Source organism: Molothrus ater, chromosome 4 (genome assembly GCF_012460135.2).
Source record: "Molothrus ater isolate BHLD 08-10-18 breed brown headed cowbird chromosome 4, BPBGC_Mater_1.1, whole genome shotgun sequence".
In the NCBI taxonomy this organism is placed as follows: Eukaryota; Metazoa; Chordata; class Aves; order Passeriformes; family Icteridae; genus Molothrus; species Molothrus ater.
In genome coordinates, this window is record NC_050481.2 from 46,540,464 (window position 1) to 46,566,410 (window position 25,947).

Here is a 25,947-nt window from a genome sequence, read left to right on the forward strand (position 1 = left end):
CTGTACTCAAGACCGGTTTTTGGAGTTCATTCATTGAAAGAAATGTTAACAAGGACACCCTTTCTGACCCTCTGGTCTTTTTTTTACAACTTCCTTTATAATCATGCTATCTTTTATACAACTATGAGAACTTCAGTTTACAATTGATGATTGCATCACCAAGTCCTTCTGATAAACATAAAATATTGTTCTCTTGCAAGGCTTAAGGCTAGATATGTAAGCCTTTTCTTGAATACTATTTTCTCTACTTTCTGCTTTAACAGATGCCATTATGCAATATGCTGATTTTTGTTTATAAATCTATGCACTAGAGTAGTTCTTAAGAGAAAAACTCTCAGGGATCTTGAACTGTTTGTTTTAACAACAGGCACAATGGTGGTTTGACACTTCAGCTGTTTTATAATTGCTGTTCTGTGTTGTTTTAAATACAAAAATAATAGATTATTTGTAATAGCATTAAGTTATATATTTTTGGACCACTTCAGGAGTCAAAATTATTTTTACAAGTATTACAACTCATGTATCTACATCTCTAAACTTTTTATCTTTTATGACTTAATATCATGTAAGAATGAAGAATATATTTGAGTTTCAAAATACTCTAACAAAAAACCTTGATAGTTAACCTTTAGAAATTGGAACTTATTTCTTGTGAAGGAGATGCCTCGAAAGAAAAATGAAAACTTTCAAATGATAAGATTCTCTTGATATGAACTTATTACTTAGGTTAACAAGTTGGAAGGTGTGAAAGTCACATGGTTTCTAATTGCAGTACTTTGCAAAGCAAAGTGGTGAATATTCAGAACCCTTGAAGGTGGAGCTCAAAGAATGATTGGGGTGACCTCTGTGCAGTCTATCAAGTGGTTTAAAAGTTTATGTTTCTGATGAATTTTTTTTTCATCCCCTTGTTAACAGTCAGTGACAGGTTTTATACAACTCCACTGCAAAACACAGGTGGCCTAACAAATAAGTTTTACAATACTGTATAAGACATAACTAAAACTATTAGATATATGAAAGAGTTGTAGCAAACGCTGATCTGGTAAGGAAAGTCTCCAAAGCAAGTACTAGAAGTGTAGGTACTCAAGTACAAAGGACAATGGTGATTTTTTTTTTTTTTTTTTTTTGCTTGGTGCTCTGGACAATATAGTAAAATGCAACAGCTGAGAGGTTCTGGTGACTGCCAAGAGTTAACAGGAATGTATTTGGAAAAATCTCTCCCTAATGAGGAAATAACAGTGCCTCATACCAAGAAAAAAGAGCATTGTTGTAACTACTACAACTGGTGGCAAACAAAGAATCAGTTATTTGCCTGAAGCATTATGGCACATCAGCAAGAACCAAGAGTGGGTGTCTTTGAGGAGCTGATAGTCAAAGCCTCAATTAGTAAGGACTTTACCCACATAGATAATGACTGCTATTAATATTAACTGGTAATGTAATGTATTTTGAAAATTACTTTACATGTTAACTAATCCTTAGAGCTATTTTGTAAAGCTGGCAGGTAAGGAGCATTTGGGTCTGAAAGTGACATTGCTTCAATCAATTGTCTGAAATGATGCACAACACCAGCAGCAATGAATACGGTTTGTCATGTTAGGTGCTCTATCACCCATGTTTGGACTGTTTGGTACAATTGTTAAAATACAATAAAAAGTACTCCACAAAATTCTTAAAGCTACGGGGAAGAGTTAACCTCAGCTAGCAGGATAGCTTTATTTTTTTCCTCTCCTGCTTTCTTTTCCGACTGGCTTCTGCAAGTTGATGTACATCATCTGTCTTAAGGGTATGCAGCACATGGACAGAAATAGTTGAACATGGAGAGGCTTTTACTGCAAATAAACTATAATTGTACAAAGTGTGGTACAGAACTTTGAACTTCTAATAGAATTTTTTACAACTGTTGTGCTGGTGCATTTGTTCTTTGTACTTTTCACTCAGTTCTGGTTTTCTTAGAAATGCTTATTATAATACAGTACTTGCATGACAGGCTTATGTTTAACAGTGGGAAAATGTTAACTACAGGATTTTTTCTAATACTGCTTTGCAAATCTTGTGTTATTTTATCACACTTTACATGTATTTATTTTTCTTTCTTTCCCCTCACTCCGTTTTTCTTTAAAGCGTGGAAGCTTTGAGGTACTTCAACAAAAAATATAGTTACTTTTTAACCAGTTAAAATGTTGGTACTGTTTCTGTTAACGTTGGCTCCCAGATCTTTGCATTGTTTAGAAATACATTGTTACTTCCAACCACCACTCCTGTTGTATTAGTGAAATCCCGGCTAGACCCAGTAGCGGCTCCGTTTTCTGAGGATGATGTTGTGAATTATCTTATTACCCCGCCTCGCTACCAGTGCATTGCGATAAACCTTGCAGCTTGGCTCCTGCGGGAAGTCCATGAAATCAAAGCGAATAACAATGGCCGGAGCAGTCCCAGTGCTTTATATGCCGTGCAGGGGTGGCGGCAGCGTGCCCTGCCCTGCCCTGCCCCGCCAGCTTCCCGGGAGCCAGGCTGCTTCTGCGGGGGAAGCCCGGCGGCTCGCGTTGGTAGAACAACGCGAGTAATTCCTGGCAAAAAAAAAGGCGGTATTTCAGCATTTGTGCAGCTGGCCGCGACACAAATATTTGCCCTTATTCGCTGGGGGGAAGGGCGGGTTTTCCGACTGCTTCCTACGGGCGAAAGGAGCACCCTGACGGCACGGCGCGGCGGGACCTCTGCGGGACCTCTGCGGGACTTCATCGCCTCAGCAGCCAGGACGCTTCCTTGATGTTTCCCAGCGATGCTGCTGCCTGCCCAGAGAGCCGTTTGATTCCCGGCTACCTTGATGATACCAGGCTTCTTAACGGCAGCGATCGGTCCTGCTCTCTCCGGGGGCTCGGAGACATCCCGGGACCGGGGCCGCCCTGCTGGCCGGGCCCTCTGCGGGGCTGCACGGAGCCGCCGGGGCCCGGAGCGCTGCCCGAACGGCCCGAGGGGAGCAGCGCCCGGAGCGCTCCGGGGGCGGGCCCGGCCGCCGCCCCGGCCTATCACAGCTACGGGAAGGGGGGCCACCGCCAATCGGGGCCCGGCTCGCCCTCGCCGCCTCGCGATTGGCTGAAGTGTGGAGGGCGGTTCCTGGGGGGCGGGCCGAGCGCTCGGGAGCCAACGGGCAGGGAGCGCGGGGGCGGGGCCTTGTGAGTGCTGCGCGCCTGCCCCAGTGAGCGCCGGGGCCGGGCGGGGCCGCGCGTGCCAATGGGGCGGCGGGGGGGGCGGGAGCGCCGCGCCGGGACGTCGAGGTGCCGGAGGGGAGAGGCGGCGTCGGGATAAAGCCGGCGGGGGATGCCGGTAGTGCGCGTCGCTCGCTGGATCCCACCGGGGTCGCTCTGAAGTGTGGGGGGGGACCGCAGCCGCGCTGAGGTAGGCAGCGGCGCCCGGGGCTACGGCACCTTCCACCGGCGGGAGAGGTGAGGCGGCGGCGCAGCCGGGATCCGGTCGTGGCTGATCGGAGGGAGGAGGAGGCGCCTTGCCCCGACGGGAGCGGAGCCCGCGGGTTGTGCTGTGCGGCCCCTGGTGCTGGCCCGGCCCCAGTCCTCGCCGCTTTGTTTACGGTGGGGCGGGGAGGGGAGGGACGGGAGGGAGGACAGCGTGTGGCCGGGCGGCCCTGCCCGCCGTCGCCGCGGGGGCATGAGTAGGGCGGAGGCGGAGCAGGGGTCGGCGGTGCTGCGTGCGCCCGGCCGCCCCCACCTGAGCTCTGGACCTCCCGCCCCGGGGAGACGGAGCCTGCCCCGATCCCCTCCGCGGCCCGCGCTCTGTCTCCTTCCGCCCCTTCCTCCCCGGCCGCGGCCCCACCCGTGCGTGCCCAGCTCCTCAGCCGGCGGCCCCCGGAGCCTCCGGGCTAGGAGCGGCGCTCGCACGGCCCCGCGGGCCGAGCGTAAAGGGGCGGCCGCCGCCGGGCTGCTCCCGCCCCGCGCCCGCACCCGTCCGGCCGGCTCTGGCCGCCCCCCGGGACAGCGGGGCCGCGCAGCCGCCGGGCAGCCACCGCCGCAGGGGATGGCGGGGCTGGGAGCGGGCCAGGCCGGCCGGGAATGGCGGGACGGAACGGGGAGGGTGGCACGGAGCCGGGCTTTGTTCCCGGCCCCGCCCCGCCTGGGGGTGCCCGGGGGCTCCGGCGGAGAAACGCGCGTCCCGGCTCCTGGTGCGGAGGGCGGCGCGGGCGAGCAGCGACGCCCCCGGCCGCCCGTGCCGCCCTCGGCGCAGCTGGCCCGCTCCCCCGCCTTCGGGGGAAACTTGGGAGACTTGAGCGGCAAACTAGGAGACGTGTGTGCGCTCAGTGTGCAGCGCCTCGCTGATGGAGTCGCTCTGAGGTGCTTTTGGGACCAAGTTTGGCTTCCACTGTTTTTACAGCCTCAGATCGGCGTGCTTGTATAGCTGTAAGTATTGTAGGGGCTTAATTAGTTTTCCCCTCTTCACTTTCATGTGTCTGTTTCTAGTATTTTGGTAATGTGATAATTTTTGTTACTCAGCGGGCAGTTCAGTTTGTGTCTTGACCAGAAATCACTGCCTGACGATCAGGGTAGCTCTAGCTAAAACATGCTAAGGATCAGAAGGAAAACGTAAAAAAAAAATATCCCTGAAAACCCAGCAAACCTCAAATATTTTGGTGGCCACTTATACTGAGGGAGTTGCAAAAGCAATTTGCTAATATGATCTTAAGGAATAAATAGTAAGGCAATTTGGAGACAAGGCAGCAAGAGTGTAACCTGGACTTCCTTCAAAATTACAAATCTCAAATGCACATTAGGCAAGAAATATACTAAACCAGAAAATGAATTCTTTACTCCTTTGTGCACTGTGTATCTCTGTGCTGAAGACTTCATGGAGTATATAGAGTTCTATGAGAAAGGTAATTTGCTGCTTGAGGGTTGGGCAAAGAGTGAAATTAACTGTAGTTTCTTAAGAAGTATTTCCTCACCATGTCATTTCCTCAGTAGGCTGTTTCAGTCGCTTTGCTTCTGTGTTACTCCTGTCGTGCTGAGGATATGTGCTAAATACTTCAGAATCTTTGTGGAAGATCTCACACCAAGTGCTGTACAACCGCGCTGATTCTTATCTTGTGACACTATCTCAGGAAGGAAACAAACCACCCTGTGAAAATTGTGTTGCAGGTTTAGTAAGGCACGTATTTAAAGATGAGAACAACATTTTCAGTATCAAAAGCTTCCTTTATCTGTGGTTTGTAGAGGTCCTTAGTGGTACTTGATGGTGGTTGTTTCCCGTAGGCAACCAACTTCCCTGCGCAAATTGCTGCTGTGAATGACTCCTTATTTATATTCCAAAACTGATTTGGGTAAAGTCTGTGCTGACTTCTCTGGAAGTGGTTTCCTTGGAGCAGAGTGGTGGTATGTTGCTTTGGGATGTTGTAGAACATTGTTGCTGAGCTTCATTTCAAAAGAAAAGTTGTTTAATTCTTCTGTGAGGTTAGTTAAGGTAAAGTTGGAAAATTCAACTAATTCTATTTCTGTTTGACTGGCCTAAGTGAACCAAAGCATGGTGATAGCTGGTTTTCATGTAATAGCATAATACTTTTAAGAAGGGAAGTTTTTGGTTGTAGAGGCTAAGGCAAAAAGTAGAACTGTTCATTTTTCATGTTACTGTATTAATGCTTTGCAGAGTCATCCTCCTAGCTCAAGAGTGGTCCTCGTATGTTTATTTCACTGTGAATACTTGTCTTTCTAATTGGGGGTGATAAAATTAATTGGTATGCTGAAAGTTTTTGCTAATACAGTTGAGATCATGCTGTCTGTATTTGCTTTTTCTAAGAACTTAAGAAGATTATAATTCCCTTCAGTGGCTATGCATCAAGGAAAACAACTTGGAAAACGATGTGTTCTGCATCAGGCAGGAGTTGCCTATTTTATATCTAGCCTTGTATTTAAGGGGGTTTTGTTTTCATTGTCTTGCCAGGTGAAGACTGCTTCGTTATTGCATAAAGGACCAAAGGACAAGTTCAGATTTTTTGTCTGAGCTCCTTAAGACATGTGAAGGCAAACTTTTCGCTTCAGTGGACTTGCATAATACAGAGCATGGGTGCATAATGTGCTCCTTCTAGCCTAGAGTGCTGTGAGTTTTTAGCAATTTTGCCTACATTTAAGCCTTAGTTTGAAAGAAACTATAGATATTGTGCACGTAATGTCAGAGGAAGGAGCTACATGCACGTGTGGGCTGTGTGAGTTACTGTGAGAAAAATGAGGATAATATTTCAGGGTTTGTGACCCTGTACCTGTGGTTACTGGCCTGCCTTACCAGTAGAAAATGTGATGTAGCTTTTCCTCAGTGAGGGGGCAGCTGGCCTAGCACACGGCCTGGCTGTGGTTTGCTGCTTTCTGCAGCTTCTGCGTGCTCGCACCCAAACAACTTTCAGCCTTTACAACTCTTGTATCTGTAATAATCCTCCCAGGAATCACAGTGGGCTGGAAAAGTGTTGCAATGTTAGAAGGTTTCAGAATTCAGCATTATTCTTGTCTGGTCTTGCTCTAAATCCTGATGAACTCCAGTAATAGATGCTAGCCAGACTGACTCAGCTAGGGCTGCTTCTGCCTTCCTATATTCAACTAAAGAGAAGTTCTTTCTGCTATTTAGCTTGCTTATCCTCAGTTCTCGACAGTTAATTGTCTGAGTATCTGTGTACTGCCATATAGCTCTTCTCTTCTAAGATTTCTGTTGTCCTCCCTTTCCTTCCTTCCCCTCCCCCAAATCTATTATAATCCTAATTCCCTCTGACATGAGCACCTCCCAGGAAGAATGACTGAATACAGTCTCAAACAGCAAGTGTCCAATACCATCACTGGAAGATATCGAAAAGGAAAAAAAAAATCCCCTTGAGCTAGTTGAACAACAGTGTTTGCTCTGGACATGGCTTCAGTTTTGAGGGATTTTTGTATTTATCCCTAGTTTTTCCTAATGATTTATGTTTGCATGCAAAAATAGAAGAGGAACAAGTATTAAAAACAAAACCAAACCTCTTTGAGTTTGAGGTTCTCTGAAATGTCTGTGTATTTGATCTGGTGCAAGGACCTGGTGTCCTCATGCCATTGCTGTAAGCTTTGGGGTTTTATTGGTTTGTTCTTTACGTGGGTATTCTTGTCCTTGTCACCAGAAGCAGCATGAATTGTTTTTTGTGGTTAGTGACAATAGTCAAAGCTGAGCTGTATGGAATTTGCACAGACCTCATTACAGAAGGACCTTTCTTCCATCATTCCAGCTGCTGCTTTGGCTGCTGGCCCATACAGGTGTAAGAGAGCTTTACTTTTCAAGAGCTGGGGCTGGCCTAGCCTGAAATAGCTACAGACAAGAGTGTCTAGCAGTAGGCTTGGGACTATTGACATGCCACTTGAGTGGTGCAGGTGGTCCCTTTGGAATTAGTGTGGTGACCTATTTTCTTCTTATTCCCTGTATTCCAAAAAATGGGAGAAGACTCCTGGCTTGAACCTTTTTCTCCCCTCTCTTCTTAGATTTTTTTCAAGTAAAGTTACATGTTACATAAGATGGTCATGATAATAAAACAAGCTTTGTGTGTTTTGTCAGTTAACTATTGGAAGGCTGCTTCAAAACCAAGTAACTGATACTTGGGGAATATTTGCAATTGTATGTTAAAGCAGTTTGTCAATGGCAGTTGCCAACGTTATTTTTCATCTTGGGTGGCAATTTTTTTCTTTTTAATGTTTGTTTTCCCTTATCTTGAGTGTTTCTAGAGAGCAATAGCATAATTTTGCTAAACCAGATAAACCAGACTCTCTCTTGTTCAGGTGAGATTTCATGTTCACTTTATCATACTAAAATGCTGTAATTGCCTTCTTGATGTATTAATTAGTCTTTTTAACATGCATTGGCCAGACTTCTATAAAGTGTTCCAGGGAAAGTTCCAATGGGACTTGAATACTCTGTGTGTGTCTTGCTGGTAAACCTTAAGGATCCTGTTTTCTTTCCATAGTCCTCTCAAGCTTTCTCTCTGTCTTCATAAACTGCAGCTTATTAAAAAAAAATATTACTGCTCAAGTATGTTACATTAAGGGAGGAAGAGAATCTGTAGGTTAAATGCAGCTTTAGTGAGTATCATTTTTGCCAACAGTCCTTGGGGCTACTAAAGTTTGGGCCCCAGTGGGCATGGTGTTAGTCATACTTGTGCAGAGAGTGTTCAAGGAGCTCAAAGATGCCCCAGCTGTGTGTTAGTAAGCAAGGGAGAGGAGGACAAAATAAAATGGTGTGTGCTAAAAAGATCCTTGGGTTATGGCAAGATCTGCCTTGCCATATGCAATCCCATTTGCTTAGCCTCTCACAGACTTCCTGCTGTTGAACTTTTACTGCTGGCTTTTTGTAGTAGTCTCAAGGACAATAATTGTGTAGGTTTTACCAGCCCTATGCAGTTAAGTTTGTTTGTTTAGAGTAACTGAATATAATGTTGGATATGTTTATAAAATAAGAGCTGGAGAGGGCATAAAAACTACAAATAGAGATAGTTTTGTTGTACTTGATCCTGAAGATAAGGCTCTACTAATTCAATGTGGGAGACTATTAAGAGATTAAATTTTTTTAAAAGTGAAGGAATATCTATAACATGAGGCTTGGGAATGGTCTGATAAAATGAGACCTCAGGAATTTGCATTTGAAGTTGTTATTGCGAAGAGTGACTTTCTCCGTTGGTGTTGTCCAGTTTTGCAAAATAAAGAAGCATCTTCTTTGTAAATGCCATGTCCTAAAGAGGACTTGGAACTAAGAGTAGACCTGGACAAAGGCTGATTCTCTTTAAAGGCATTAGCATGGGAAATAGCTGAAGTGTTCCTAGTAATTTTTATCTGTCTTTCATGAGAATAGTCCTTATCAACACCACTTCTGCTCTTGTGCTAAATCAGAAAGACCTGCTGGGGTTGTGCTCGTGGCAGCTGGACATATTGACGTTGACAGAATTTTCATGATTTTTAATTGAACTAATCTAATCTGCCAGTAATGCTGATTATGTTAAAAAATTGCTATAAGCAAAAATACTAAGCTTTCTACCTCTGTAGACATCATCCAAAACCAATGGCATCCAAAAAGCTGAAGAACTACTGCCCTGTGCACTGTGACTGCTGACTGGCCTGGTTCTTCTCTGGGACAGGGTGATGAGTAGTCACTGGTCCCATGACAGGTGTTGGTGTGACTCAGGGGGCTCCTGGATACCCCACATCAGCCCATAAAGAGAAAGGAGTTGCAAATGAGTGCTCTTATTCTTTGCAGGAGTAACAACATATGTAGGTCTCCCTGACATCTTCACTAGGATATGGCAAACCTGGTACTCTGTTTCTTGACACAGAAATCATGGAGATCTTGCCCCATTCCCTCTGTTTCTTCAGCTGTGAGCCTACCACTGCCACCCTGTTTGAAATTACTTTGGTGGTAGGTGTTGCATATAAAACTGGGGACCAGAGCTGTCTTTTCAGATGGAGTTGATACATGTGTTTGTGTGTATATTTATATGTATTTACAGGCACCTACCTGCAGAATTGATAGGTGAATAGCTGGGGAGGGTGAGAGTGGTGGATAGTAAGTGTGGGAACAGCAAGCTGGGTAAACAGAAGTGCAAAAGAAATAGAACAAGCTTTTGGTGCAGGAAACAGAGAGATTTTACCTACACATTCCTTTAACACTTCAGTATAATTTTGGGCCTTTGCTGTAGTAGGAGAAAAATGAACCTTATTTCAAAGCGTTTATGAACACTTCTTTTCCTATAAGTCATGAGCAGGCCATGATATTATAGTCTAATTCAAAATCTGTAAACAAACCATCAGGCACAGATTGTACTTGTATTTTTGTGGTGCTGAGATAAATTGTGTGCAACTGATTTGATCCAGTTGGAAACCCAACCTTGTATCTCCTGGGAGAATATCTAAAGAAGGTATTGCATCATATGGCATTCTGTGTTATGCAGAATAGTGTGAGTTGTTGTTCTCTTGTCTTGCCTTTTTAAATTAAGAATAAATAGTTCCATTTTCAAGTATGTCCTAGTCTTCCTAATTTGAAAGTATCTTTTGTTGCATGTTCCCATCAAACCATATCTAGTATATAAAACTCTTACATAAAACTTAGGTAGTTTAAGGGCATAAAATCTTTGTGACTGTAGCTCAATGATACAAATATTCCAAGTTTAAGTACTGACATATGTTAGGGACACAAGACATTCTGAATTTTGCAGGTGGCTGTTTGAAAACTATGATGTGATTATTATGGGAAGACTAGAATGTAGAGAGAGAGAAATCATTAGGGCTTTCTTAACGTTTTGTGCCTAGAAACAAGAAGGATAATTCAGCTACTTTAATGTTTGTTATTGTTATGCTGGAGAATGCAGACTGGCCTCATTTAAGCATTTTTTTAAAGTAAAAAAGCAAGTTCATATCTCACCCTGTGTAAATATAGACTCTATGAACTCTACAGTTTAAGAAAAAAGAATAGGTTGAATGGTCTGCAGGTACAACAAAGTCCCCATTCTGGTCATTGCAGTTCAAAAGCAGTTAGCACAACTGCTTTTCATGCAGTATTTGTATTCTATTTCCAGAGGCCAGAGATAATTGCACTAGGTTGGGATATATCAATTGGAATGTTTTTCTGCAGTGGCTTGAGTAGCTAAGGAATCTGCTAACTGATGTTATACTTGCTGTATTATACATTATTGATGTTCTACTTCATTGTTGTCTGGTCAGCATATTGGAAGAGCTACTGGTTCTATATATAGTTTTATATATAGGACCTTAGTTTAAGCTCTGTTGAGGATGCTTTGAGGGGAGGAAGTGGGGAAGGCAGCTGCCTGCTTTGTTCGAAGGAATAAAGTGGTGAGGTTTTTTTTGGTGTGGGTGGAGCAGTGGGGAGTTGTTATTTATTTATTTAATTCATATAGACCTTGGTACTGAATGTACATAAAGTTCATGTTGGTTCCTCCTAATGCTATGTCATAACTAACAAAAATTGCCACATTTTCTTATATACCGTAATAGAAGTGGTCAGTGTTTTATAGTTTTCGGAACTTAAAAAAAGAGAATGTATTTTGAGCCTTAATAGTCTGTTAAGGGAAGAAATGTTCTACATAAGATGTTAATTTTTTTATCATTCCTTAATTTCAAGTGCTTGAACCCTGCTAGATGGTGAGCTCCAAAAACCAATTGAATAAAAAGGGATTGTTGTCTTTGGTTTGAGATACTTTCAAAAATAGGAAATTGCCAAAAGCAGTTTGAAGGTGTGATGTAAGGTCCTGTTCTTTGGATCTAATTTATTTCGTTTCAGGCTCATTTTTAGTTTAGCTGTGCTTGCAATTTATTTTGTAAAAAGGGAAAAAAGGAGTTTGGTTTCTAAAGCCATTTAGCATTTTTTTGCATTTCTCAGTTGTTGCTTTAGTGGTGGTGCGGAGGTCAGAGTTTTAAGCTTCTGGCCTACACTGCACACTCATTGAAGTTCTCACTTTTCCTGTGGCTGAAACTTTGTTAATAGAGATGATGGTGAGCAGTGGTGTTCAGATGAATGCAAACACTCCAGACGCACTGTTGTGCTTTACTGTTGAGGGCAGCAGTGCATCTGAGGAGAGCATGATGGTTGTTGCTCTTGGTGAGAGTCTGCTGTTTTCCCTTCCAAGCACACATAAAATAAGAAGGCACAGATGATGATAAATTCTAGGGGACATAAGATTAGGCAAGCTGGGGTCTTACCCATTTCTTCTCTTGGAAATACTATACAAACTTAGTTTTAGCTGTTCTCCTGGTGGAAGCAACATTTCTTTAAGTTAGTCTGACATCTGAATTGCTTACAACCTCTCGTGCTAAGAGGAAATAACTGTAATTTCTTGGTCCTCTGCAGATCACTTGCAGATTGAACACTTGCAGAGAAAGTATTTCTCTGCTGCAGTTTCTTGCAAAGCAGCTGAGAAATACTTTCTCTCAGATTGCTAGTCCAAATTAATGGTGTAATAGAAGATAGTTAAGGTCACTTTTTGGGGGACCCAAAATATTTGGTTCTGTACTACAGCTGAGGAAACACTCCTCTAAATCAACAATCAGAAAATAGCAGGGGTAAAGGAGCAATCAGAGGGCATACAGCTTGGAAAGGTGTAACTGCATCTGAAGGCAGTGGGTTGCTTGTCTTGTGGCACTAGTAAAGGCAGTTTTTCTAAAGAGAATAATCTGAGAAAGTGAAAAGGTCTTAGGCCTAGATGGAAATATCTATTCTGCTGTGGTAAAAACATGGTCTGAGTTTTGGCATACTCCTAATACTTTGAAATGAGACTCCAAAAGAGAAAAAGTTATGCTAAAGAGTCAAAGAACAGGCAGCGCTTGTGGCCCTGGCCCAGTGGAGATTTGGGATTCACTTACTTAGTCCCTTTTCATGCTAACTAAGGAAAAGAGAATTCAAATAACCCATTTTAAGTTTCAGTTATCATGGTCAAATTATTACACATTTAGTACCAAGCCCTCAAATTTATCTTGCAAATCCTTCTTCACTACAAACAGGAGCATTTCAATTGAACTTTATCCGTTTGTAAATGGAGAGCTATTTGTAATTCTTGGAAGAAGAAAGTGTTGAACCGTAAAACACGTGTAGTTCTCAGGTGGTTGGCTATATTCCAAAGATTTGTTATGACTGAGATAGGCAGTTTTTTCTTGTCCCACGAATCCTTTTAGGTGATCTCAATATGTCTTATGAGTGTTATCTCATTTCCATATCAGTTATGTAAAAGCTGAACCTACATTAATTTCGTACCAATGATCTATACATCTTCCAGTTGCAATATTTGTATTCAATGAAGTTCTCCCTGCCCAAGCCCCTGAAGGCTTGGTTTTTGCATTAGTGACCCTGTGTCTCTCCTGTTTACGACTTTTGTGGTTCCTCACTCAACTGATTAATTGATCCTCAGTTAATTGTTCAGCAGCCACCCAGCCTCACTGGTTGTGTGGATTGTGGAGTGGAAAAAAGCTTTTTTTTCAGTAAGGAGATCGTCGGTGAAATTGGGAGAATATTGCATGACTACTGTGTTCTTGACAGCATTTACTAACACTCAGTTCATCAAGTACCATTTTTAGTTTGTGGTGTTGATTATTGTTATACGCTGTTAATATACTTAAAACTTTTACAGGAAACAGAAGAACGAAGCTGTTACTAAAATCTTCTGTTGATACACAGTGTGCTGAGCATCAGTAAGGAAATGGAGTAGATTTGAATAAAAGGAGCCTGGGAAACTTCATTCTCCCTTTTTATTCTTATGACATCCAGTTTTATGAAGTAATTAGTTTAAAAGTGGCTTCTGTAGTATTCAGGTGCTCTCCAGCTCCTCTTTTTGCTATTTCTGATGTCAGTCACCAGTATTGCTTACTTGGGAGGACAGAAAGCCATAAGCTCAGTATAGTCTAGTAGTGCATGCTTTTGCTGAGGGAAAGGTTGGGAGAACAAGGGAACTGGTCAGCCACTGGAAATCTTCCAGGCTTCTGGTATCATTTTCCCATGCTGTAGTTGGAAAAAATGAGTAATTGGTCTGTAACAGGGAAGTCTTGTATAAAGTCACTATGTTGTATAATAAATCTAGTTTATAGTTAACATTGTTAACTATAGTTAACATTTATAGTTAACAATGTTGTTTTCTTGTTTTCATACCTCCTGTAGGAGGGGTGGTGTTAGCTGACAAGAGGACCAGAGCTCACCAGGGGTGGTGTGTTATCTCAGGAGTGCTTGTGACAATAGGTTATAGGTTACTTAGTTCTAGAAAAAGCTGAAGTTAGGGGTAAGTCACAGGTTCGGGGTACCATAGTGCCATTGTGTAAATGTTTGCCCCTAAACTTCAAGCTTGTTGTTGTAATTTTTCAAATGATGCCATGAAAACGGATACAGTTCCTTTCTGCCTTTATTCTACCTGTGTAAAAGCCAACAGTGTATTGAAGCCTGGTTAGGGTTTGTAGTGTGGAAACACCACTTCTAGCAGATGGGCTAAAACTATTACTATCTCTTTTTGTCTTTTGAAGTATCATCTTAATAAATTTTTTGGGCCAGTAATTGTGAAGAAGGCTCTAATATAGTGTGTTGTGTGTATCTTCTTAAATGAGGTTGCTGATACTTGGGTTTCCAGCAACATTAGTATTAATCCCCATCCTTGAAGTTTTTGGAAGTGATCTGCTCTACCCCCTCTCCTATGCTTAGCAGCATGTGCTGAATTGGAGCATATTAATTGCTGCTCAGAAGTTAAAGCTGAGTTCTGTCTTGCACAGTAGCCAGCATTATAGCTGCTACTCTGTGAATATAATACAACAGCTTGAAAATAATGCTCTGTGAACACCTTTCCTTCCAAAAATAGAGTTCATATAATTAGAAGTTACATGTGCTGTTACTTGATCAGATTTGAAGTTGGCAGAATTTTTATTTGTGTTTTCCAATTCAGGTTGTTAGAGGAGTTCTGAATTCTTTTAGATATGAAAACTTGGAGGTAGCATCAGTTTTCTTTGTACTATTTTTTGAACCTTATGATAGCAAACCTCCTGTATTTTCAACTTTGTTATGTTTCTTTTTTTCATGTTCTGCTTCTTAACTTTTCATAAATCTTCCATAGGGGTGAACCCCAAACACTGAAACTACACCTGTGTGATACCTTTGACTTCAAATCTGATAAATATAGTTATAGTTTAACTTGTCAGCTGCCATTAGGAAATGAAGCCAAATGAACCAGCAATATGCTGTAGCTACTGTAAGCTTCCCTGGCATCTGTTGGAGACTTTTGACCTTTTTGTTACCTTTACTGATACTTTATTTTTCCTGTAGTCTGAGTTAATCTGATCAGATTGATTCTGTAGAATACCTCAGGTTGTATTCAAATCTGGCTGTAGTTGTTCTTGAAGTTCAGGGCAGCAGCTACAATATGAAATTCATTATTGCTCAGTGTGCACAAAAAAACTTGGGTACATTGCATGGGTTTTTATGGGCTTCCCAGCCTCTGGCCTCTTTCCAAACAGTCAGCTATCTGAACTGACAGTGCCTTCCTAAAGCTTGCACAGTCGAGTCAGTTTTCAGCTTAACTTTATTTCCTTCCTTAAGCAGCTGGGCTGTTGGGTGGTGGTGTGGTGGGAGGGGGAGATTGAATCTGGTGTGGTAAAGAAGGAAGATTTGTATGTATTTCTATGTGTTTGCTCTGAAGGCAGCAAGCAGGGAAGCCTCTAATGAGAATGGATTATGTACCTGTGAATGTATGTTTTGCTTGAGGTGGTGAGCTAAAATGTCAGCATATGCCAGGGTGGTTTCTGTCTGGGTATTCTGTCAATTTTGGGGAGGGTAATAATGCATGGGTTTGATTGTGTTCAATTGCTGATTGTATTAGGGGAGGAGTTAAAGGACACCTGACCCACTCTCTTTCAAACTAGGGCAAATGGAAGGGTTGTCATGAACTGAAAAAAATTATTGCTTACCTTTAATAAAAAAAAAGAGGAGCAAAAAAGGAAATTTTTCAGTTTATTGATGTAGGTAGGATGAAAGGTGATTGTTTTCTGCACAGCAGAAATACATTCTAACTTATCCTAAGTGTCTGAAGAGGAAAAAGTGATGTGTATTTGATGCACTGCACTGTCAAATGCGCAGACTATGGAAAACAGTTGACATTTTTATTAAAGTGTTGCAAAATTTAACAGGTAAAATTCACAGTCAGAATTTTGTCTGTCTTCAAATGCTTCCCTTTGTACCTAGTCAAGTCTTTGAAATACTTGACTTCCTTTTCCAAGGGTTTATGTAATGCTTTCCCAATTTATATATAAACCTCAGGTTGCCTCCTATTTGCAAAAGTTTATCTAATTTTCTTGCTTGTCTTGCAGTCCCACTTTTAAGCTCTCTTACATGTTAAAATCTTCAGGATGTGGCTTTTTACTCTTAGATTGCACTTATATGGGTCTCTCTTTTGTATTTTTGGAAACACTAATTAAGAAGTGGAACAAATTGTACATAAAAGAATTGATGATGATTGAATAGTTCACACATACTTAAAGGAAACTACTACATTTGGGCTGCATCAGAGCACTGAAAATCGTGTTGGATGTACAGGGTTCTTTACAGTTTTTTTCTGGTAAATTTTCAAGCTATGGAATTTTAAAATTCCCAGAATTTTTCAAGCTACGAATTTTAAAAAGAAGAAAAAAAACCTTCCCCATATAAACTAGATGTTCCGGAGTGGTGGACTGCTGCTGCATGATGAGACTTGAGTTGTTAAAAGCAGTTGAAAGTGCTTGATCTGCCTTCAGGGTAAATTTAAAAATACTAAAGTGCTTTCTTTTACTGTCGTTTGGCACTATAGAAGAACAAAAAGAAACTGCTGCCTAGGCAAGTTGTGGCAAGTATGTCAGCTGCATACAAACTTCTATTGTGAAGGAATCTGCAGAAGTTCTCAAGGCTTTGTTAGGAAGACCCAGCTCTGAAGTATTTTGTTTCTTTTTCTGACCACATCCTCCTGCTAACTGAGCAGATGAAAAAAAAAACCCCAAAAATCAGAAAAGAAATTATTAAAAGGACTAATATGAAAAAATTGATTCAGAATCACTTGCATTTTAGAATTGTTAGATATGATTAATAAAAATATGATTGTAACTAAAGTGCAATTGAAACCTTTCATAAGGAATGGATGCATGCGGAATATGCTGAGTGTGGGAAACCAGATGTTATTTTGGTGTCAGTTTTAATTTTTCTCTTTCATGGGGAAAAAATCATTAAAAATAATTAGCTTCTGAGCAGAAGAGCAATTTTGAAGACAAATGTAACAAATAGATTTTTCTAGTTTTTGACTCTTAAATGATAAATTTAGAATTCTAAAGCATTGGGAAATTGTTGGCATCTCTGTTAAATGTCTAAGGTTTGATTTTTCTTCTCATTTCTTTTTCAGAGTTCTGTATTTCATTTGTCTGTACTGTGTTTGGAGATCTTTCTCCAATTTTTGGCTACATACCAGCCGACTCAAAGCTGTTTACATCTTTGTCTACTCTTACATCTCGAAGCACAACGTTGGACTCGTGGGGAAAATGTCTTGATGGATCCAACCTAACTGTGATAGCTCTCGTCAGTGGTTAACAATGGCTTCTAAGTGGTAAGGTCTTTCTCACGGTAGTAGTGTCATAAATAGATTTTCATCTATCTCTTTCTGTTTTGCTTGTCTGTGTTGTACTGTGAACACACCTTGAGCTGCTAGTTCAGATATCAGTTGTCTGACTAGAAGTCTGTCTGTACTGTGTTAAGTCCAACGAGAACATTTGTTTTAATACAGTGTAGTGACTGATCATGGCCAAAAGTGAATGTCTGAGGAAGAGGTCAGGAACAAGGCAAATAGCCTCCCTGTCATCTGTGTGGGGACTTCCGAAGCCAGATGTGGTTTCTGTGCATTTAGTAATTCTCGAATTGTCTTGAATTGGTATTTCTTTTGTGTAATTTCTGTATGTTCAACAGGTCTCTCAAGTTTTCTTTCTCGATCGTCGGTGCTCCGTGCGGGTGGGAGTTGGTGGGAGCGGGGCCCTCCCGGTGTGGGTGTGCGGGCGGCGCCCGCGCGCTGCCCCCTGGTGGGTGCGGCCGGTACTGCAGCTCATTGGCAGGGGCAGTCATGGAATCGTGGAACGCCTTGGGCTGGAAGGGACCTCTAGTTCCTTAGTCAGAGTTCTCATTCCTAAGTCAGTGCCACGTACAGATGCTCGTTTCTTTGCTGCTTTGCATGTAAGGATTTTACCTTAGGATTTTCCAGTAGGAAATAGATAGGCATTGATGCCAAGTACAGGGCAACTATTGTCCCTAAAGCACTTCTGAGCTGAAATGAGCATGGATAGATCCAACCAACATCTAAACTGTCCTTTAAAAATAATATAACACACTGCTTTTCTATAGTCAAGTGGTAAAACTGATAGACCATGCTTTCTTGGGGCCTTTGAGAGGGTACATTGGTGTGATAGGACGAAAATATTGAAGTGCTGTTGTTGATATGCCATTTACTATGTGGACTTCTGTATTCAAGAAAATTTTATTATTTATATATTCTATAGTATTTTGTAGAATCTAATAGGATATTTTGTTTTATTACTAACTGCCATTAATAATTAGAATATATATGTTATATAATATTTACTCATAGCTCTCACTTTCCTTTATTTTTTATTGTTCTATATATTCTGTGCAGAAGTATACAAAAAATTAGAATTTGGGTGCATGATAAGATCTGCCTTTGAAACATCTCCAGTATATCATGTACCCATGTTTGCTTCTGTTACTTTTTTAATTTCCAGTGATGTAACATGCTGACCTCCTTAACTGTCCTTTGTTAGAATTTTATACCATAATTATTTTTGTACTGAGGTATTCTTTCTCTCAAAGTGTAATAAATTTGTTGCTGCAGGAGTTTACCTTATACACCATATCTTGCTATTGCTCAAGGATGGCAAGTACATCTTTGAACATTAGAGTGGGAACTCCAAATCAATCTTTTAAATGAAGCAGAACAATGGAGACAGAGGGTTTGAGAACATTACTATAATTTTTTACTGTAAGTTTTTCTTCTGTCCATGCTTATCCTGCTTGGGACAACTTTAGTTTTACCTAATTTTATGTATGTTTCTACATTTCTATATGTTATATAGAAAACGTACTCCAATTACAAACTTCAAATGTTCAAGTTTGAATTGTGTAGTTTTTCTTTATTGGGAACAAGGCTGTCCAGTACTGATCTAGTTTTTGGAATACTTCTCAGTAATTATTGTGCTTTTTATACGTACTGTGAGATGTTTAAAAAACAATCAGGTTTTTAACAAATCAGGTTTAAAACAAATATTCTTAGTACTGGGTCCACAGCTTTTCTATCTATTGTCTTCTGTAATAAAAGCCTACTGTGTTTTGTACAGGCAATAAATGTTTGGGGTGTTTGGGCTTCTTTTTGTTTTTCACTTTGGAGAAATGGTCTTTCAGGATCTATTTTCCTGTTGGAGAATGCAGAGAAAGTTTTATGCAAGTGCATTCCTTTAAAAATATGGGTGATAGGGAAAAATGATACAGATGGAAATATGTCCCAGTTGCCATTCTTCTTCGGTGTTGCTAATTTGCCTGTTGTCAGTTTCCTGATCCACCTTGTTGCTCAGGGCTTTGTCCAGTCAGGTCTTGAAAAGCTCACATGGCTTTTCTGCAAAATTGTCTGGAGCACCAGTGATGCTGAGAAACCTATTTCTGTAAAAGCAATTCCTGAACATATTCAAAATAAGAAACGTGCCTGTTAATACTTCACAAACATTTTTGCAAGTGTAAGAAATAAGTTTGGTAAATTTCTTTTCCAGTATAATTAATAGAGGATCATCATGAGGAGAAAAAGTGTAGTGCTTTTTTAATGCATTTTATTTAAAAACAAATATTTCTTATTCTTCCTTTTATTTTTTCTTCTCCTTAAATAATCATTTAGGATTAAAGGAGTACTTACTACTCACTTGATACTCTGCTCGCAGTTTCTTTAGTTTGGTCAATATAAATTCTAAAATGGATATTGAAAAAGTAAATAGGAAATTTAAGTTCTTTTTTCATCACAAAGTTTCTATTAAGATATAGCTCAGTGGGCCTCAGTGACTTTTAAGAAGGCTTTTTGTGGGCTTTCCCCCTTGCCTCCAGCTTCATTTGGACATTTGTTCTCACTCTGATGCCTGACTAGAGAGGCATGTTTTTGCCGAAGAGCTGAAGACCATACCTAATTGTAGTGACAAATGGCTTGTAGAATGCCTCACACTTGATGCCTTGCGTTGTTCAAATAATGTGGAACATCTGAGGCACATCTACCAAACAAACCCCAGAAGATGGAAATCTAATAGGAACACAGAAGAGCTGCTTAATCTGTGAAATGGGAAAGTGTCTGTCAGACTAGAGGGGAAAAAAAAGTTCAACCTTACTTAGGATGTACTTTCCCTAGGATTCTGTGGACTTTGTGCTTTGTTTTTGTTTGTTTGGGTTTCCTTTTTAGGCAGCATTCAACATTCATAAATTTTTGTTTTCAACATTTTGTAAAGTTTGGGGTTTTTTTAACTTATTTTCTGGCATAAAGAACAGCAATTTATCTTTATAATAAACAATAAATTTTAGTGTGATTGATTTTTTTTTTTTCTTTTGACCACATTTAAAAAAATATAATCTGCTTTTGTATTGAGCATAATATACAAGGCACTACCTTTAGGTGTCTTTTAACACCTAAAATGAAATACATTTTGCCTTCAAAGGGGCTAGATCTGTGGTGGATTTTTTTTTTGGCAGTCTCATTATGCATCAGCAGAAATATTGTGGAGAAGAACTCTGTATGCTAGGTAATTTTGCTCTTGCTTAAAAATTGCACTATTACAGCCCTTTTTAATATGTATATATACACACATATATACAGCTATTTGTATCCATATATATCTTCAACCCTCATTTTTAATGCTTTTTTTGGTCAGGCAGCTGTTATATATTGGTTGTGGAGATGCTGCTGTTCTCCGTTTGCAGCCAGCAACTGTTTGCTTGAAAGCAATTCACTTGGAGAGGTGCTTAATTTAAAAGTAACAATAACTTCTACCTTAAGGTGTAGGGTAACTGTACAAGTTACAGTAAAGACTCCATATTGCAGTTTAAATCTATGATATATAATGGAATGGAAACCAGAAATCTTTAAGGAACTGGAAAATGCTTATTCCTTGGTTAGCAGCTAATGAAAACACTGTATGTATTTAAACAAAACAGGTATGTCAAAGATAAGAAAAATGATTTTTTTTTCCAGAGATTTGGGTAAAGCACAAGTGATGTAGCTACTTCTGATACCTCCTAGGTAGCTGCAGAGCTTTCCTGTATAAACTCTTGAGTTGCCCTCCCTTGTGCCCCTGCTCATCAGGGCTTTATACATCTTGCCTCACTTGGCCCAGGGCAATTTCCATGTACAGTGCACCACTGGTCATTAAGCTCTTGTTTCTACTATGGTTAGTTCCTCCTCAGTAATGCTGTGGCTCAGAAAACCATAATGAAGTGCAGCAAGCCTCACTTCTGATGCAGAACTGTTCTTCGATTTGAGGCACGCTGTAAAGAATATAAAGATTCAGTCTAAGACATACAGCAGAGTTAAAGAAGGAATAACAGGGTTGTGTGAGGAAAGGAGCCTTCTCCCTTTCAGGTGTACTTAGCTCCTATTCTTAATTGTAACCACATTTCATTGGCTCTTCTGAGTGAGTGATGAAAGGTAATCCTAGCATGGACAAAATGAATGACAATTGTCACACCTCTTTAGCATTTCCTTTAAGAGGAAGTAATTCCAGTTTGTGAAAAATTTTAGCAAAGAATCCTCCTGTGTTTCACTATTATAATTACTGTCTTTTATTATTAAAAGTCACAAGTGAAGAAAGCACTCAGGTGTTCTTTAGTCTTTCTGTTCTCATCAGATGACTGGAGCATCACTTCTTTAAATAAAGGAATTCTTCCCTTCCTTGGTGATCATGTTCAACCAGGTCCTTAAGTTTTAGTTTCCTCTCTTTCCTCTTCAAAGGCAAGTGATTTTTTTTCCTTCCTGCTTCTAACAGGAATAGGCTTAACCTCTCCTTTAGATAGGTTATACAGCAATTCTCCTCCATAATAAGGATACTTCCATAAATCTTTTACAGTACATGTAATCTTGTATGTGTTTCTTCTGGCATAAGAAATTAGAATAATCCTTTTAATCTGATGATATATATGAGTAAAAAGTATGCCACCACTCTTAGTATGTCTGTTCCATAGATCCACCTTAAGGTGTGGTACTTGGTAGAACTACTCATACATGGAAGTGCCTTTTGAGCTTTGCTGTTGCCCCCAGGTGACTGTCAGAATGCCTGAGCAGCAGAGCTGGTGTGTAGGAACAGTAACTTTGCCTTGATTACTGTCTTTTAAGCCGAGTCTGTTAACTGTCCTTCTGAAGTTGCAAAGTCAGTGTGCTGTGTATTGCTTCTGGGTTTTTTATTTTATTTTTTGGTGATCTTGTTTACTGCTCTTCAATTATATAAGCTTTACTCTGATAATATGGCTATATTAGCAAACAAACCTGCATGTTGTGCTTAAGTTGTTTTCTTTAAGTTGTTTGGATGGCTCAACAATTTTTTTGTTTAGTTCCTTCATCCTTGTGTGTTTGTTTACTTAGTGACTTTGATATACTGAGAATTAGTTATTCTAGCAGTGCATTTAGCGACTGTGTTTAGTTATTTACTAATCATCAAAAATTGTTTGGTTTCAAACTTAGGTTTTTTTTCTCCCCTTTTTCCTAGAAACATTTTTGAACTTTATTTTAGTACCTTAGTTGGACCTCTGTTTCATCTAAGTATGTTGTATTTTTCCAAACAGGAAATTAGATTTCATCTAACACTGAAAGTTAGAATTTCCTCTCCTGTGCTCAAAGCCCTGAAACCAAAACCTCACCAAACCTAAACGATATCTATTCTCTTTCCTTTATATAAATTGTAAACGTGCAAATTCTCTGCCTCTTTTCTGGTTTTACGTTCACCGTGAATGATGTTTTGTAAATGTTTATGTATTTAAAGCTACAATACTGTGGTGCCCATAGGCCCATGTGGAATTCTACTGGGAGTATTCTCTGCAGTATCTGGTGTTTTGGTTCTTGCTATTGATTTTTTTTCCTCCTCCTTAAGACAGGAATCCAGATGTTTCCATTCACAGTCCAGTCCATTTGCTGAGACAACACCAAAAGGAAACCTATAAAGTACTTCTTCTGATACATATGTTATATTCATACAATGTATATAGAGTTTCAGAGTTATGGTCTGTATAACAGAGTCTAAATTAGTAGAGACTTGAGCATGTCAGTTCACATGAATGGACAGGTGAATGCAGCCACCCAGGTAGGTTGTGTTTTCTTCCAAGTAGGTTGAATATGAGTTTCTACTTTCTATTTTGCCATGTAGATTAAACTTTCTGTGGCCATGTTTCAAGAACCCAGTTAATTTTGCAAGAGAAGAGCTAAAATAGATGGGATGGGCGTAAACCAAGACAGAACCTGTATTTAATGTAGGCATTGAGAGCTTTTTCATTGCTATTGTAAACGGAGCTTATCCTATGAACTCACTAAGCATGTTTGTTTTATTTTTTCAAGTAATAGAAGCTATTGAGAAAAATCACAATGAAAAAATGGTAGTTCCCCGAGGTCAATGTGTGCCTTGTATGAAATTTTAAGCAATGAACTACAATTAGGTTAGGCTTGGTAAGGGAAGCAAGATAAGTCTGCTGTATGCAGTTTTGGGATTGGAATGATGGTTATTTTGAACAGTGGAATATAGATTCCCATGCCGTTTGACTTTTATGCTTTCAACATGATTTTAAAAGTTGGCCGTTCAAACATGAGGAAATTCTTCTACAGATGTGTACTTTTATGTAGTGCTAGAGAAACTCTTTACAGAGACTGTGACAATGCTGTGAAAATCAACTAAATAGCCCAAATATTTGTTTAAGAAATACATGTTGACTCACTGTTCTTGAGTAATTCTGGAAATACACATGTGCTTGGTCTCTGGTTATTACTTACTGTGTCTTCTGGCCGCTCTATGTATTAACAATTGGCAACTCTTGTTTTTCTGTAGAGCATTTAAAAAACGTTTGGTAAAAGTTTTCAGGTTTCAATTCCTTAGAGGTCCAATTTTACAGCAATATTACCGTTGTTGTTCTGGCAGTGAACCTTTGGTTTTAAAATGTTTCTTATTTTAATGTCCTTTATATAGAGATATCAACATCAAGATTGTCATCATTCACTTTGATTATTTTATAAGAAAAAAGGTCTGGCCACTTCTTTTGTTATGGGATTGTGTAATGATGTCTTCTCTTGCTGTTTCTACTTGCATGGAAATGGGTATGGTTCAGGTTATGCTGCATAATTTGGAAGATCTTGTGCAATATATCAGTACTTGGAACAAGCAAGAGGTTAGCAACAGGAAGCCTGACTGAGGATTGTAGGAGCTGTGGGGTAGACAATACCTTGCTCTTCTCAGGAACTCCTAATGAGTTCAGGAAGGCATTGTATTCTTGCATGTGACCTCAAGATAAGAACAGTTATTTAATACATAAACGGTAAGAATTTGGGGGTTTTTCTGTTCAACAGACTAATACAGTATTCAGTCAGTGAACATAACAGTTTTATGTTCAACTGCTGATGGATATATTTTGACAGATGTTTGTATTTTTTTTTTCATTCTCATGCTAGACAATCAAAGCTAAACTCTGAAACCTCCCCCTCAAATCATTCCCGGAAATTTGCAACCTTCCAAAGAAAAAAGCCCCACAACTTGCTCCAAAAGGATCTCCAGCCCCATTTAAAGCAAATAAATACAGCCTAAGTGACTGAAAGAAAAGTGAAACTTTACAAGAAACTGGCTGTTGTTTGTTTCTTTCATTTCTCAGAAAATAGCTAGGTGTGTCTAAGTGATAACTGAAACTATTTACATTTTTACATTAAAAAAGCAGTAAACCAAAACTATAGAAAGGTTAAATGGCTTAATTTATAAGTATTTTATATGCAAAATAATAGCTACACAAGTTTGCACTGATACAGAGTGCATTGCAAAATTGTACATTGATTTGTCCCTGGTTGGGTTTTTTCTGTGAAATAACATTAGTTGAACAGAACCAAGGAAACCATTAATACTAAGTAGCTTAGGAATTAATTGTAAAGTTAAGTGTAACTTATATGAAGCATGGCCTCTTAAATGTATTTTTAAAGTTTGAAATAGACATGGCAAGTTGATTCCTTTAAATATATTAGGTCCTTACAAGTGGTTAGTGCAAACTGCCAAAAGATGAGACAACACCCCTACATGACAGATACACTGTTTTCTGCCTGTGAGTGTGTTTCTCTAGGCTATGTTCTTTGTTCAAAACCGTGTGACAGTTGTAGTTCTGAAGCAAAAAGGCTTGCCATTTTAAAAAAATGCAGCATATACAGAGGAAGAAACAGGGTTTGTCTTCCCTACCCCATGCAGGCTTTTGTGTGAAATTATGAGTGTCCTACTATTTGCCTAGCTGGTATAAAACATGGATGTCCAGTGCCCACTACCTCTCGTGAGTTTAATGTAGGTCTGTTAATTTATACCTGTAGGCTGGATTTCTTTATACCTGTAGGCTGCTGGATTTACAGCTCTGCTGTTTTATTCTGCTTTCAGTTGTGTATCTTGCATCATAACTTTTTTTTTTTAAGAGTAGATTTTTTCCATTGGGATATGACAAACTATTGCAAATAGTCTTACAAATTTGTCTTTTCTTCTAAGCATCAAGAAGACACTTCCTGTACTTGGGTTTTTCTCCTAAATATTTATTTTTTTTAGCAGATTTGCTTCCACATGACAGTGGAAGCAAACAGTGATGTCAGGTTGAAATGAGGAGGTTGGTGAAAACAGTCATGTTTAGTTGGTGTGCACTAATGCTATGTTTAATATGTTTTATATGCTATGTTCAGTATGGGATGCATAGTTAATACCCTTAATCTCAAGGAATATTAATGTTTCCTGAAGAGCTGCAAACAGATAGAAATCATTTTGCATCACTTGGCCTGCTCACTCTTTCAAAAGGCAGAACTTGCACCCTTTCTTATGCTGCTGGGTCTTTACTGTTAAAACTCCTTTGGTGATGCCTCCAGTACCAGTGTCCCAGCAGGAAGAATAGTTTTTGCTTTGTAGGTTCTTGTTTTGGTGGGGTGTTGGTTTTTTTTTTGCAGGGGAATGTTGGTGGTTTTTTCTTGGGTTTTTTTTTTTTTTTTGGCTGTGTCATTGTGGGAAATACAGGCACAGAGAGCTCCCGAAGCCTCGAGCATACAAGCTCAGAGATAGAGATTGATACAATGTTTGACCTAGACCTTGGAGGAGGCTTGAAGGTTTAGAACAGAAAAGTGAAACAGACACAACGTAAGAATAAAGATTTGTAGTTTAGGCA

The 25,947-nt window shown here is 40.1% G+C and overlaps 1 protein-coding gene across 1 annotated transcript in view; it reads left to right on the forward strand.

Annotated features, from left to right (window-relative positions):
• Nucleotides 1-3,282: 3,282 nt before the first annotated feature.
• The window catches only part of FRYL (FRY like transcription coactivator), a 163,885-nt gene continuing 141,220 nt past the window's right edge, over nucleotides 3,283-25,947 (forward strand). The window contains exons 1-2 of the mRNA XM_054514559.1: nucleotides 3,283-3,399; nucleotides 16,901-17,101. The gene's annotated coding sequence lies outside the window, so the exon portion shown is untranslated. The remainder of the gene's footprint in view (nucleotides 3,400-16,900; nucleotides 17,102-25,947) is intronic.